This window comes from Schistocerca nitens, chromosome 1 (assembly GCF_023898315.1).
Source record: "Schistocerca nitens isolate TAMUIC-IGC-003100 chromosome 1, iqSchNite1.1, whole genome shotgun sequence".
NCBI classification, from domain to species: Eukaryota; Metazoa; Arthropoda; class Insecta; order Orthoptera; family Acrididae; genus Schistocerca; species Schistocerca nitens.
The window spans coordinates 1,049,774,895-1,049,787,410 of record NC_064614.1 but is presented as its reverse complement, the minus strand read 5'-3'; the positions used below and the strand labels follow the sequence as shown (position 1 = coordinate 1,049,787,410).

The 12,516-nt window shown below is 44.0% G+C and overlaps 1 long non-coding RNA gene across 1 annotated transcript; it reads right to left on the bottom strand.

Annotated features, from left to right (window-relative positions):
* Positions 1-6,953: 6,953 nt before the first annotated feature.
* LOC126238048 (uncharacterized) lies at positions 6,954-12,516 on the bottom strand. The gene is made up of 3 exons (XR_007545239.1): positions 12,412-12,516; positions 8,096-8,309; positions 6,954-7,780 (listed from the first exon to the last, which is right to left on the bottom strand). It is a non-coding gene; the product is annotated as an uncharacterized LOC126238048 (long non-coding RNA).

Here is a 12,516-nt window from a genome sequence, read left to right as displayed (position 1 = left end):
TACAAGGAGCCTCTGGTGCCGCCAGAGGTCCCATTCCCACCTTCGCAACCTGACTCTGACCTGCTGTTCATGGATGTCGCCCCCTCCTCATCTGTGACGGATGGTGACCCGGTGGCATGACAGGCTTTAGCCTGTTCACCCTCAATTTGAAGCATCGTTCTGTGGCTATCCAATGGAATTGTAATGGATGTTACCATCACCTTCCGGAGTTGACATCTCTTATTTCGTTTTACTCTGCAGCTTGTGTGGTTCTGCAGGAATCTCATTTTACTGATAATCACTCACCAACACTCTGTGGGTTCCATGCTTTCTGTCGAAATCAAGTTGGCCCCCTGTGAGCCTCTGATGGAGTTTATACGTTGGTCTGTATGGACATTACTAGTATGTGGATTTCTCTTCAAACTACATTGGAAGCGGTTGTTGTTAGGGTCCATCTGGACTCTGGGGTCCCAGTTTGCAATCTTTATCTCCCTCCTGACAGGACTCTTACACCTGCTGCCTTAACTGCCCTTCTTCAGCAACTTCCTCCTCCCTTTCTCCTTCTTAGGGATTTTAATGTTCATGATCCCTTGTGGGGCAGTGCATTTCCATCCAGTTGAGGTTTTCTCATAGACCAATTTCTTGCAAACCACAACTTGTGCCTTCTTAATGATGGCTCCCCTACTCATTTCAGTGCCAGTCATGGTACCTTTTCTGCCATTGATCTTTCTCTTTCTTCTCCCTCGCTCCTCCCTTCACTACAATGGTCGCCACACGACGACCTTTGCGATAGTGACCATTTCCCATTGATTCTCTCGCTCCCTTCCCGCTCCCCAATGGATAGGTTACCTCGTTGGTCTTTTCAACGCGCCGATTGGGCTCTATGTACTGCACAGGTCGTTTTTTCTCCCTCTTTGTCGGGTTGAATGGATGACGTCCTATGTGACGTGTCTGACACAATTGTTCGCGCTGCTAGCCTTGCTATCCCGCGCTCCTCTGGACCATTTCGCCGCCAGCAGATCCCGTGGTAGAGTATGGTCATTGCCATTGCTATCCGTGATCGCTGTCGAGTTTTGCAACACCTTAAGTGGCACCCATCCATTGCCTGCCTTATGACTTTTCAACACCTTCGCGCCAAAGCCAATTACTTAATCAAACGGAGCAAATGATGCGTTGGGAATGTTTTATTTCTTCCCTCGGTTCTACTGTCCCTATGTCAAGGGCATGGGCTACAATTCACTCTCTCCAAGGTTGCCATTGGCAGTCTACCCCCACGGGCCTTCACCTCCTGCATGTCCTTTGCACGGACCCGTTGATTCTCGCAGAACATCTTGCAACCCATTTTGCAACAGCATCAGCCTCCTACCTGGCTGCTTACGTTCACCAGAAACAGCAGGCCGAAGCTTCCACCTTATGTTTTATCCCTTGTCAGTCAGAATCTTACAACGAACCTTTTACTGAATGGGAACTTCTTTCCGCAATTTCTTCTACTCATGATACAGCCTCTGGTCCAGACTCCATTCATAACCAACTGCTTCAACATCTCAGTGCTCCACAATGGCAACATCTTATCTGGGTATTTAACTGTATTTGGCTCCAGGGTGATTTCCCTTCTCAATGGAGGGATAGCATCGTGGTTCCCGTCCTTAAGCCTCATAAGAACCTCCTGTTTGTCGAAAGCTATCGGCCAATTAGTCTGACAAATTAGCCTGTTTGCGATTTACGTGAATGGATGGTAGCTCGTCAGCTCAATTGGGTCATCGAATCTCGGGATCTATTGTCCCCTTATCAGTGTGGCTTCCGAGACGGTCGTTCACTGATCGATCATTTACTTTGCTTGGAATCCGCTGTTCAGCAGGCTTTTTCCCAGCGCTGCCATTTGGTTACAGCATTTTTCGATCTTCCCAAGGCCTGTGACACGGCTTGGCGCCATCATATCTTACTTACACTTCGTGAGTGGGGTCTTTGTGGCCCTCTCCCTATTTTTATCCGCCAGTTCTTGTTTCATCGGTCGTTCAGGGTTGGGGTTGGTACGGTTTTTAGTTCTCCATGGACCCAGGAGAATAGCATCCCACCAGGTTCCGTCTTGAGTGTACTTCTTTGCCTCATTGCTGTAGATGGTTTGTGGCCTCCGTCGGTCCTTTGGTCACCCCTGCTCTTTATATGGATGATTTCTGCATTTGGGTTAGTTTCTCTTCGATGGCCTCTCCAGAGCGGCAGCTCCAGGGTGCTATATGGCGTGCCTCTGCATGGACCCTCTCAAACGGATTTCAATTCTCTTCTTTCAAATCACAGGTTGTCCACTTCTGTCGCCGTACTATGGTCCACCCTGGTCCGGAGCTCTATCTCGATGCACAACGATTACCTATGTTCCCACAGTTTCGTTACTTGGTCTTCTTTTCGACAACAAGCTCACTTGGCTGCCCCATATCAAACTTCTGAAGATAGGATATTTCAGTAAACTCAGTGTCCTTTGCATCCTTACCCACACCTCTTGGGGTGTGGATTGTTCCATTCTTCTCCGCCTTTATCGGGCTTTAGTGCTGTCTCACTTGGACTATGGTTGTCAAGTTTATGGTTTGGCTGCTCCTTCTACACTGCACCTCCTGGATCTGGTCCACCATCATTGCATCCATTTGGCCACTGGTGCCTTCCCTACTAGCTCTGTTGATAGTCTCCTGGTTGAGGCTGGGATCCCCCCTCTGTCTGTTCGGCAGTCCCAGCTTCTGGTTTCTTATGCAATCACTGTCCATTCCTCTCCCACTCATCCTTCCTATTCTATCCTGCTCCCAGTCCACGGACATCACCCACCTGATTCTCGCCCTCAGGGGGGTTTACTGGTTGGGCTCCGCCTAGCGTCTCTTCGCCATGATTTTTCGCTTCCTTCTTTGTCCTCTCTCCCACGTTCCCTTCCCAGCACCCCTCCTTGGTTAGTTCCTCAGCCCCAGATTCAGATGGATCTCCGCTGAGGTCAAAAAGATTCCATTCCCCCAATGGTATTCCGTTGTTTTTTCCACTGCATTTTATGGGAGTTTTGGGATGCTGTTGTTTTTTACACCGATGCCTCGAAATCTGCTGATCATGTGGGATATGCCTTCACATCCTCTGTTGGCATGAAAAATCATCTCCTGCCGACTGCATGTGGGGTGTTTACTGCAGAATTGATGGCAGTTTCCCAGGCCCATACCTTCATTAAACAGTCCCACCACAACCGCATTTTGTTATGTCCAGACTCAATGAGTGGCCTCCAGGCTCTTAACTGGCCTTCAGGCTCTTAACCAGTGTTTTCCCCACCATCCCTTGGTCTCGGCCATCCATGAGCATCTCGCTGATCTTCACCGTGCTGCTTGTTCCATTGGCTTCCATTGGGCCCCTGGCCATGTGGGTATCCCAGGTAATGAGATTGCTAATTGTTTGGCTGGGGACGCAGTCACTTACCCCCCCCCCCTGCCCTGTAACCCAACCTGCAGCAGATTTACGGCTTCATATCATATCCCACTTCACACAATCATGAGCCAACTCCTGGGAGGCTACCTCCCTGTCTAATAAACTTCTTGCGATTAAAGTGACAACTGTCCTGTAGCATTCTTCTTTCCACCTCTCCCAAAAGGACTCGACCACCCTGTGTCGTCTCCACATCGGCCATGCCAGGCTGACCCATGGTCTTCTTTCGCATAATGAGCCACCCCCACTTTGCGGTTGTGGACTCTTCCAGTTAGTAGCCCACATTTTGGTGGAATGCCCTCTTCTTTTGGCTCAGCATACCAAGTACAGAACTCCCTTCACTTTACCTTTAATACTGGTGGTTGATTCCCAGATGCTTGAACCAGTTCTCAGTTTCCTCCATGAAAGTGGTTTTTATTTTCAGTTGTAAAGTTTTTAATCTCCTTCTGAATTAGGGGCAGGGTGGTGAGAGTTGGAGTGTCTCACACTGCAAGCTGTGTTTGGAGATTCGACAAGCACCAGGATGAGTTTACTGTACTCCACTAACCACTGAACTCCCAGCATTCAGCCTCAGTCGAGAACCTGTGTGACCACATCAATCAGGCTGTTTGCGCCATGGATCCTCAACTAAGGAACCTAGCACAGGTGGCCAAAGCACTGGAGTCAACATTGTGGCATCATCATAAGAAACCAATTGTGCATTTATCACAAAAATCCCGCCAGCGCGAACATCATTATCTGTGAAACCAAGGGTTGGTGCCAGTGTGGTAGTATACGCATCCTTCTCTCTGCGAAGATTGCACGATGCCAGCGCCCTGTCCGGCGCTGATATACAGGACGCCGACATAGCGCTCGCAGGCCATTTCTTCAGCGCAGATCGTCTCCTCAGTTCGACACCTCAGCTCCATGGAACAGCAGTTGCCCACGTCATAGATGATTAGGTCTGTGACAACTAACGCAGTTAGAAAGATAGTTTGCTGTTGAGTTGACACAAGACTTTCTTAGGAGATTGGAAATACTTGGGCTATCACATTCTACATGACTGCTTCTCAAGAGACAAGTAAATGTGTTTGACTGTGCAATTACAGCACTTTCTATTGATATTCTGTAGTGTACCAAACGACCCTGTCACTGTCTACGAATTGCTGTCGTCACCACCTGAGGTACAACAGATATAGCTCCATATCCCATTCGGTACTTTCCAGAATCTCATTGACTTTCTTCCTACAGCTCATTTACGCTTTTGACAAGTGGTCACCATGCTATGCAATGCACACATTCGCATTTCACGTAAGCAACTGCGTCGCCCTTTAAGATGTTCCAAGCTTAGGTCCAAACAGCAGCGCCTGCTAAACACACACTGTTCAAGGATCAGCACATCAGCAACTGGTTCAGCATACACAAAACTTTGCAGATGACTCCGCAAGTAAAAATCTAGGGTATTTAAGTTGGCGATTGAGGTGACCAGGCTCAAAGTCCTTCTCGTCCTATCCATGTCCTGAGGAAGATGTGAGGTGTGGATGAACAATGATACGGAAGTGGACTCGTATTGCATGATGCGTCAGTCATTTCATGTTACCGTCTGTATTGCTGCAAGCATATACTCGATCAGAAGAGACGTTGTGTTCTGTAGGAATTCCATGTAGGTGTATACAGTGAGACGTTGCAGCAAATCAAATGGTCCAAATACGTGGTCGCTATAATCACTGACCAAACAACGATGTTAAGCTCTTTCTTATGTGGCGAGCCAACCATTCTCTGAGGGTATTCCGCAGACCACGGATGACGATTATGTAGATTTATGATGCCATCTCAATTAGAGGTCATTTCATCGCTGAAGAATACTGACGACAGAAATCCTATGATGATGGTGGACTTTCACGACACTCAGTGAGCAATCCTTCTGGTCAAGGAAGATCTGCTCCCGATAATTTCTGCACAGTTTGCAAATGAGTGAGATAGTACAGCTTTTGATACAGGATACACAATATCGTCCTTTGTCTTACTCCACGCATTGAGCAAAGTACCTGGAGCTTCTATTGGGCTTGGGCTCAATAGCGTGTACGACCTACTGTTTTAAAACTGGTATACGAATCTTCCACGACCGTTCAGATTACTCATCTCTCTCTAGGGACCCAGGCTCACCGAAAAATAGATGCAGAGGTAAGTCAGTTGGTTGGAGCTATCAAAGTGGCGACGTAAAACCGTGTGGTGTCTCGACTGCTTCCACATTCTTGACTGTGGACAAAAACCATTTTGTCGTGCTCCTGTAATGAACAATCATACATCGCAAGAACGAGAATGTTGTTGGCCAGTGACACCTATATTGGCAAATATGCATTAATTAAATAACAAATTAATGTTATGTAATGTACTAGTACATAATAATCGCTTTATTTCAGTCTCATCATTCTTATATGCACATATGTTGATATGAACTTTTTGTCCTTTTCCTATGAGGAATCACTTCCTGAAGCTTGTCCCCTACTTAATACTCATATTTATATGTTTGCACTGTATACTTCAGGAATGGTAATTAGTGTTGTACTACAAACACTAATTGTTGTGGTGGAAACAGTCACTGGTTGTTTCCACAACAAATACAGAAACCTAAACAAGGAGCGCTACAACGAAATCAGGTAAAGGTACTGATAGGTAAGATTCTGAACACAAGATACGGCCGAAACCAAATATGGCTCTAGTCCAGGCCTATTTTCTGAACCTACTGTATAGGATCTGACTAGAAGCGTCACTCGAATCGTTGTAGGGCTGCTGACGGAGGCAAGAATAAAGGAAAACGACGTTACCTATGCAGAGAGCAGGCAATGGCTGAAGCCAGGGAGTGGAGCAGTCCGCCATCTCATTCGTGGAGTCTTACTCGTAATCAGACACTTCAGAAGTTAATTTATTGATGGGAAATTTCATTCGTTAACCATTGACTACATCGCGGCAAAACAGCCGATCGTTTTAAGCCGAACACTTAACTGTGGTAGTTAACACTACAAACGGCACAAGATCCTTCCGATCTTTTCACGACCAAAATGTACGACTTTCATAATCTGAGCACTGAAATGACGCTTTTTAGTGAGAGCTACACGACGATATTGTATAAAAAGTAGTAGCTGAGCTTAGGTGCAATGAAGTATATCACTAAAATCAAAAGCTTACAGTTAATGTCAAGTAAAGCTTATCTACATCTCTCCAACATGGTTTCCCCTCTTCTGAGAATGTTTAGATCATTCTGCACTCTAACAATTTCGTTCGACAATTTTGCACAATCGGGAATGTATATTCAGTCATGATTTTAACTCACCAATACAACCACTAGTGCACTCTTATTCCGTTATGATGCCTGTAAAACAGAATCTACAACAAATGGGTTGCACACGTAAATGATCATGTTATACTCAATAAAACTATAAACCAGTATTTTGTGAAATAAAATCTTTATTTCACTTTCACAGACAAAACAAACTTGTGACTTATTAACAAGTGCATTTTATCGCAAATCTAGTTCACTGTCTTTCAAAGATAAATAGATTACTGTACTTGCATTCAGTTTTGTTTTTGTGGGAAACAGACTTCAGGCGTTCTCAGTGCATGAGACTATAGTACCAAGTGATTATCAAGTGATTAGTGATCCTCATGTGAGCAATCAAGTTCAGAAATAAAGTTTTGTTTAAACAGTTACATATAACTTCACTAACCATCAAATCAATGAAATTCTGTTGTCATACATAGCGCATCACTTGCAAATGCAAGAGCCCCAGCTTGATACCACTTATTGTTCTACGATGGTGTCACGACAACTCTTCATTTAGGCTACACTGGGTACACTGTTTAGCACTAAAGTACTCTTTATCTATGTAGTTCTTCTCCTGAAAGGCCTTTATCTCATGAGTCAAATGACTATTTCGCTGCTTGAAGCGGCAGTTTGGCTGCTGACGAAGCTTTATTTTCTTCCTGTTTTGCACGTTTACTTCACATACAGTGTATAAATTCCTCTTCATATGAACAATAGTGTCATGAGATGGTGCGTCTGGTTGATTGGAACGTCTTTTTGCGACAACAGAAAACAAACCGATGTGTAAAATTAGCATTACATGTCAAAGTTTTTGGTGCGCATAAAGTATTATTATTTTGTGGAGCTGTAGTTCCCAGAATAAAGAAAACTCCTCCAACATAATAATTAGCACAGAGCAGAATAATCATATATAAACAAAAAAGAATTAATACGAGTATTTTGATAATTTTAAATGAATAATTCGTTGCCTAATCAATTCTCACTCGCTGGATTATCTCAAACGCAAACATTTAAGTACAATTTACAATGCAAGGACAGCTGCTGTGACACCATCTGTTAACAGAGAAGGAAAACAAATTTAATATCGAATAAATACCTCATTCATACTTCTTGCTTGTGGTACCTACAAGCACATTTAAGTGAAGTAACATTACTGTGAAACATTCTTCTGAAAATACTAATATTTATGGAAATAATTAGAACTGTAAAACTACACAGTATCCTATTTATACTTAAGCCAGTTAAATTACTGTCAGATTTTAAAATCTCAGAACATGAAAATTGAGAAAGTAAACCATTCAACAGTTATCGATTTTCTGTGGTACACATATACAGGAACATACACTTGCAATCTGTTAAATAACGTACCTGTTGCAAATGTTTTACGTGAGAAGGAAAATATGATTGCACAATATCTTCCCTAAGACGAACTGTCGAAAAAGACGTTCAGTCGATGTCTTCTTCTCGACAATGCTTGAGAACGTACAGTGTTGCTTTTGGGTGCTCGACAGTTCTTTCTCCTCGCCAGTTCTTTCTCCTCATGCCATTCCACCACGGAACCTTCTGACCATCTTTTCGAAATCTGAAATCGTATGAGAGAAAGATGTGGAATAGTACAAGTAAAGAAGTAACACAAATTGTTCGCAATAAAAGTGCAACATAACACGTTAGCGAGACAGCTTACACCTGAAATGCTATTCCTTTAGATTTTACATCACAGTCACTAAACACCTCACCATTACAGCTCAAAAAGCTACCAAAAACTAGAGACAATCCTATGCACGCAAGTTTAGAGCAGTCCTATTTTGTTCGGACCAAGATGGTTACCCAATGAATTTTTTGGCTTCTCTTATTTTATAACTCCGTAATCAAGTGTGCCGTCCCATATTGACTTTGTTGGCCGCCCTCTCTGTCCGCAGACTCTCTCTCTTTGGCCTCGGTGCGCCAGAGATCTTAAAAGTCGGGGTCACAACTTGTTGCCCTCACTGGTGCTACTAATCCAGCTCCCATGTATAAATCAGCTACAATCGTCTTATTACTTTACAAAGAGTTATACGCTTAACTTGACGTTAAGCATATAATTGAGAAAAAGTTGAGAAACTGTTTAAAATTACCGTTAAAGTTTGTTGGAATTCAGTCTCATTATGAAGAACTGTATAAATGCAGTCTGGATAGTGCGCGCTCTGTTTTAAACTACGGCAAGTTTTCCACGCATCTTAATATTTATGACGTAAGATGTGTGCCGTACAATGGTATAGTTTCGCGGGTACGCGAATATAGTTAGTGGTAAGGAAGTTGCAAGTTAAAACGTCGTGTCTGATCCATACGTTTTACTGAAGGAACAGCGAAAATCTAGTAAGCGATATACTTTTTTCTGTTCATTTTTGGGAGAAGGGCACAGGGGGTGTCAGGGAGAAAAAGTTTCGTAAAGGTTTGAAATTATGCTTAAACTTTGTTGGAACTCGCTAAAAACTCTCATTCTCAAATAGGGGTGAATAAAATCCAGGTATCTGCGGGCTGTGAGCTCCAGACATTTATAATCAGGTTCTAATGTAATACTTGTCATAGTGTGTTACACCTATAACGGATTTGATCACCCTCTCAAACATTTAACGTAAGAGTATATATTTTAATTAATGAGGACATTATCACAGCATTTTAAGTTTTTAAATTCGGTCAATAATTACGCGAAATATTGAAAATCAAGTTTTTGTTACCCAGGAAGTAGTGAGATAGGCAGCTGGCAACTGGTGATGGGTTCCGGGTTCTGGGATATTCGCCATGGAATACACACAGCTGCGATCGGATCCTAGTTAGTCTCTGCAGCTGAAGCTGGTTTTGGAATTATGGGCGAACGTCATCCCTGAAGATCACAAGGTGCTCTCGACTAAATATCTGTCCTCAGATGCAAGTGCCAGCAGCGAAGCAGCTGCCTATAGCTGGTGTTGGTGTTAGTGCTGGCTAGAGCACCGTGGTGAAGGAAACAGGGAAGCATAGGATTCAACGTCTCGTCGATGATGAAGTCTTCAGAGCCAGAACGCGAACTTCGATAGGGGAATAAAAGTGGCCGCGCCCTTTCATTGCAACCATCGCAGCATTTGCCATAAGCGATTTAGAGGAAACATGTTAAAACATAAATCTAGATGAGCAGATGGAGATTTCAACCAACGCCCCCCCCCCCCCCCCCCCTACGAGTCCAGTGTTTTACCACGCCGCCACCTCCATCGATGGCATCAAAGGGATGAGCAACGTCATTAGTTGGCATCCACGCGAACATTTGTCCAGGCTGCGGTAGGCGATGGGCGTCGAGCGGTACATGCTTGAAAATAGAGATCGGTTGTACAGAGCGTTGTTCATAGTACACAGGAAAAACAGGTAGATCAGTGTGCACCAGTCTTAAAAAGCATCCCAGAAGCTGGAAGCGAAACGAAATTGACTGTAGCATTGTCTGGAAACCAAACGCAGTACTGTAGTAGATACAGAAATTCTGCAATCTAGACACAACGGGCAGGAACTACCAATTACTTGAGGAACTGGAGACCAAGAATCACAAATGTAATTAGATATTGCATCTGTCTCAAACAGGCGCAAATTAAAATAAAAATCTGACAAATTGCACTTCGAATAACAAACACCATTTTTCAAAACAAAATACACCCTGACTGTCCAAAAAGTTTCGGGACTGAGCTACTAAAAAATTGAGGGATTATGGTTTTGTTGCTTCAGCTATTCTACAAAGTCTCTCTCCACTTGAGTACAATGCAAAGAACGTTCATACAACCGACTGAAACTGTCACGTAAGTCTTTCTGTGGGATTATCTTCAACTCGCGCTTCACACTGGCTTGACGTCGATTACGTAGTCAAAGCATTAAACCTTGTGAATTTTTGCACTTTTTCACTTTGAGGTAGGTTCGTATTGATAACACCAAGTCTTGTCACCTGTGATGATTTTTTTCCAGAAAAGGACTGACCGCGTTTTGCATTTCAATCAAGCTGCAGCAGACATCCATGTGTCGCAATTTCTTTTCAGGAGTCGAGGTGTGCGATACATTTGCCACATTTTTCTCATCTTCGAAACGTTCTGGGGAATGTCTTAAACACTTGATTTGTATATGTTGCTCCATTGCGATTTGTGACACATCAGCATTGACACACTATGGTCCCATGTCCACTGTTTAACACTGCCTGCTCACAACTGACTGGTGGAATGCACATCTGTTGTTCATAGTTGTTAATTTAAGCTACCACCGTAGTACACGCCAGAATGAAATCAGTCTCGCATTGTGTATTTCGTCTGATCGTGTAATTTGCTACGTATCACCAACGGACTGTGTGGTGACTTTTTGAAAATCGCTTCAAAGACGGAAAGAGCCGTTCGCTTTCTTCATTAAGGCAAATGGGGAATCTCACGAGGTGGACGAAACTGAGAAGAAAATGATTTTGTCTGTACAACACATGTAATTCTTTTTTGAAGCCGTTCAGTAGAACTTTCTAGTTTGGTAAGCTAGGGCAAATGTGAAAATTATCTGTACTTTTCGTGATGTGTGTCTGCATGTTGTTAGTGGTACATCCTAATGTGGGCAAAAATTAACCTTAACTGATTCACCAATCTAGAAACCGAAAGAATCAAAAGCATCGAGGCCGAAACTGTTTATCGCAGAGGGGTGTTGTTACGACGAGGCGAGCCTAAATTCAGGCACATTAGCCTGATGCGTCTGTCTGTTCCCAGCGTTGTACATATTTACCCAGTTCTGTAGATCTTCCGCCAACTTTCGTGGTTTGCCTGCAGCCAGCTTCCACTGTGTGGAAAACGAGCTACATGTAAGGAGGAGTGTGGTCCCGTCAAGCGACGGAGCTGAAGATTGCATGTCGAGAGATTGCAGCTTTTCTCCTGACATTAAAACGGCACTGCCGATCGCTGGAAACGATATGGTGGGTGTCGGATACTAGTAAAAAGATCTTGGACAGGGAAGTTTACATTTAGACGGATCTCCGCCTTTGGTCAAAATCTACAGAGCATGATGGTGATGATGACCAAGTGCCGAGCATGGATTACTGCCGCTTGCAGTGTCGCTATGGGCATCGCGTCGAGGCCTTCTATTGGAGGTTTGGGCTTGCCGATTTGTGAGAGTATCTAACAGTCTGCTTGTTCTAGTCACGATCGGACCGCCAAGTAGAAACGTTCATACTAATTTAAAATCGACACTGCGCTGCGGAATCAGTGTAAAGCCATTTGGTATAGTCGACACATTCTCCCATCAAAGATCAGATAATTTGAGGGCAAGTGCATGGATTTCCCCATCCGGCGAAAACTTAATTACTCAACCACCAATCATAAATGAGAACAAGATAGCTTTGCAATGCACATTACTATATACAGAGTGACACTTTCTACTCAAAGCTTTTAAATCAGCAATCGACACTACCCAAGGCAAACGTGCAGTCTTCCATCACTGACCAAATTCTAGACGGGTGGCCACTACATGTCTTCTGCTGCCGTAATATTCCGACAGCACTTCGCACATGCGAGGGAAGTGTCATTCGTGTGGATCCGACAACAGGCACAATCTCTTCGAAACAAACGACACAAAGATAGAATCGACGAAAGACAGAGAGAAGCGACCTCTGAATGAAAGGATCTTGTACCTGAAACACAGCGTAGTGAAGTTTTACGCATACTTACCACAAATAACTGATTTAGTCATCCGTCGGCAGCTGCTTCTATAGACGGCCCAACGGCTGCCGCTGCATCGGGATCTGCTGCTGTTCTTCTCAACCAGACTTAACG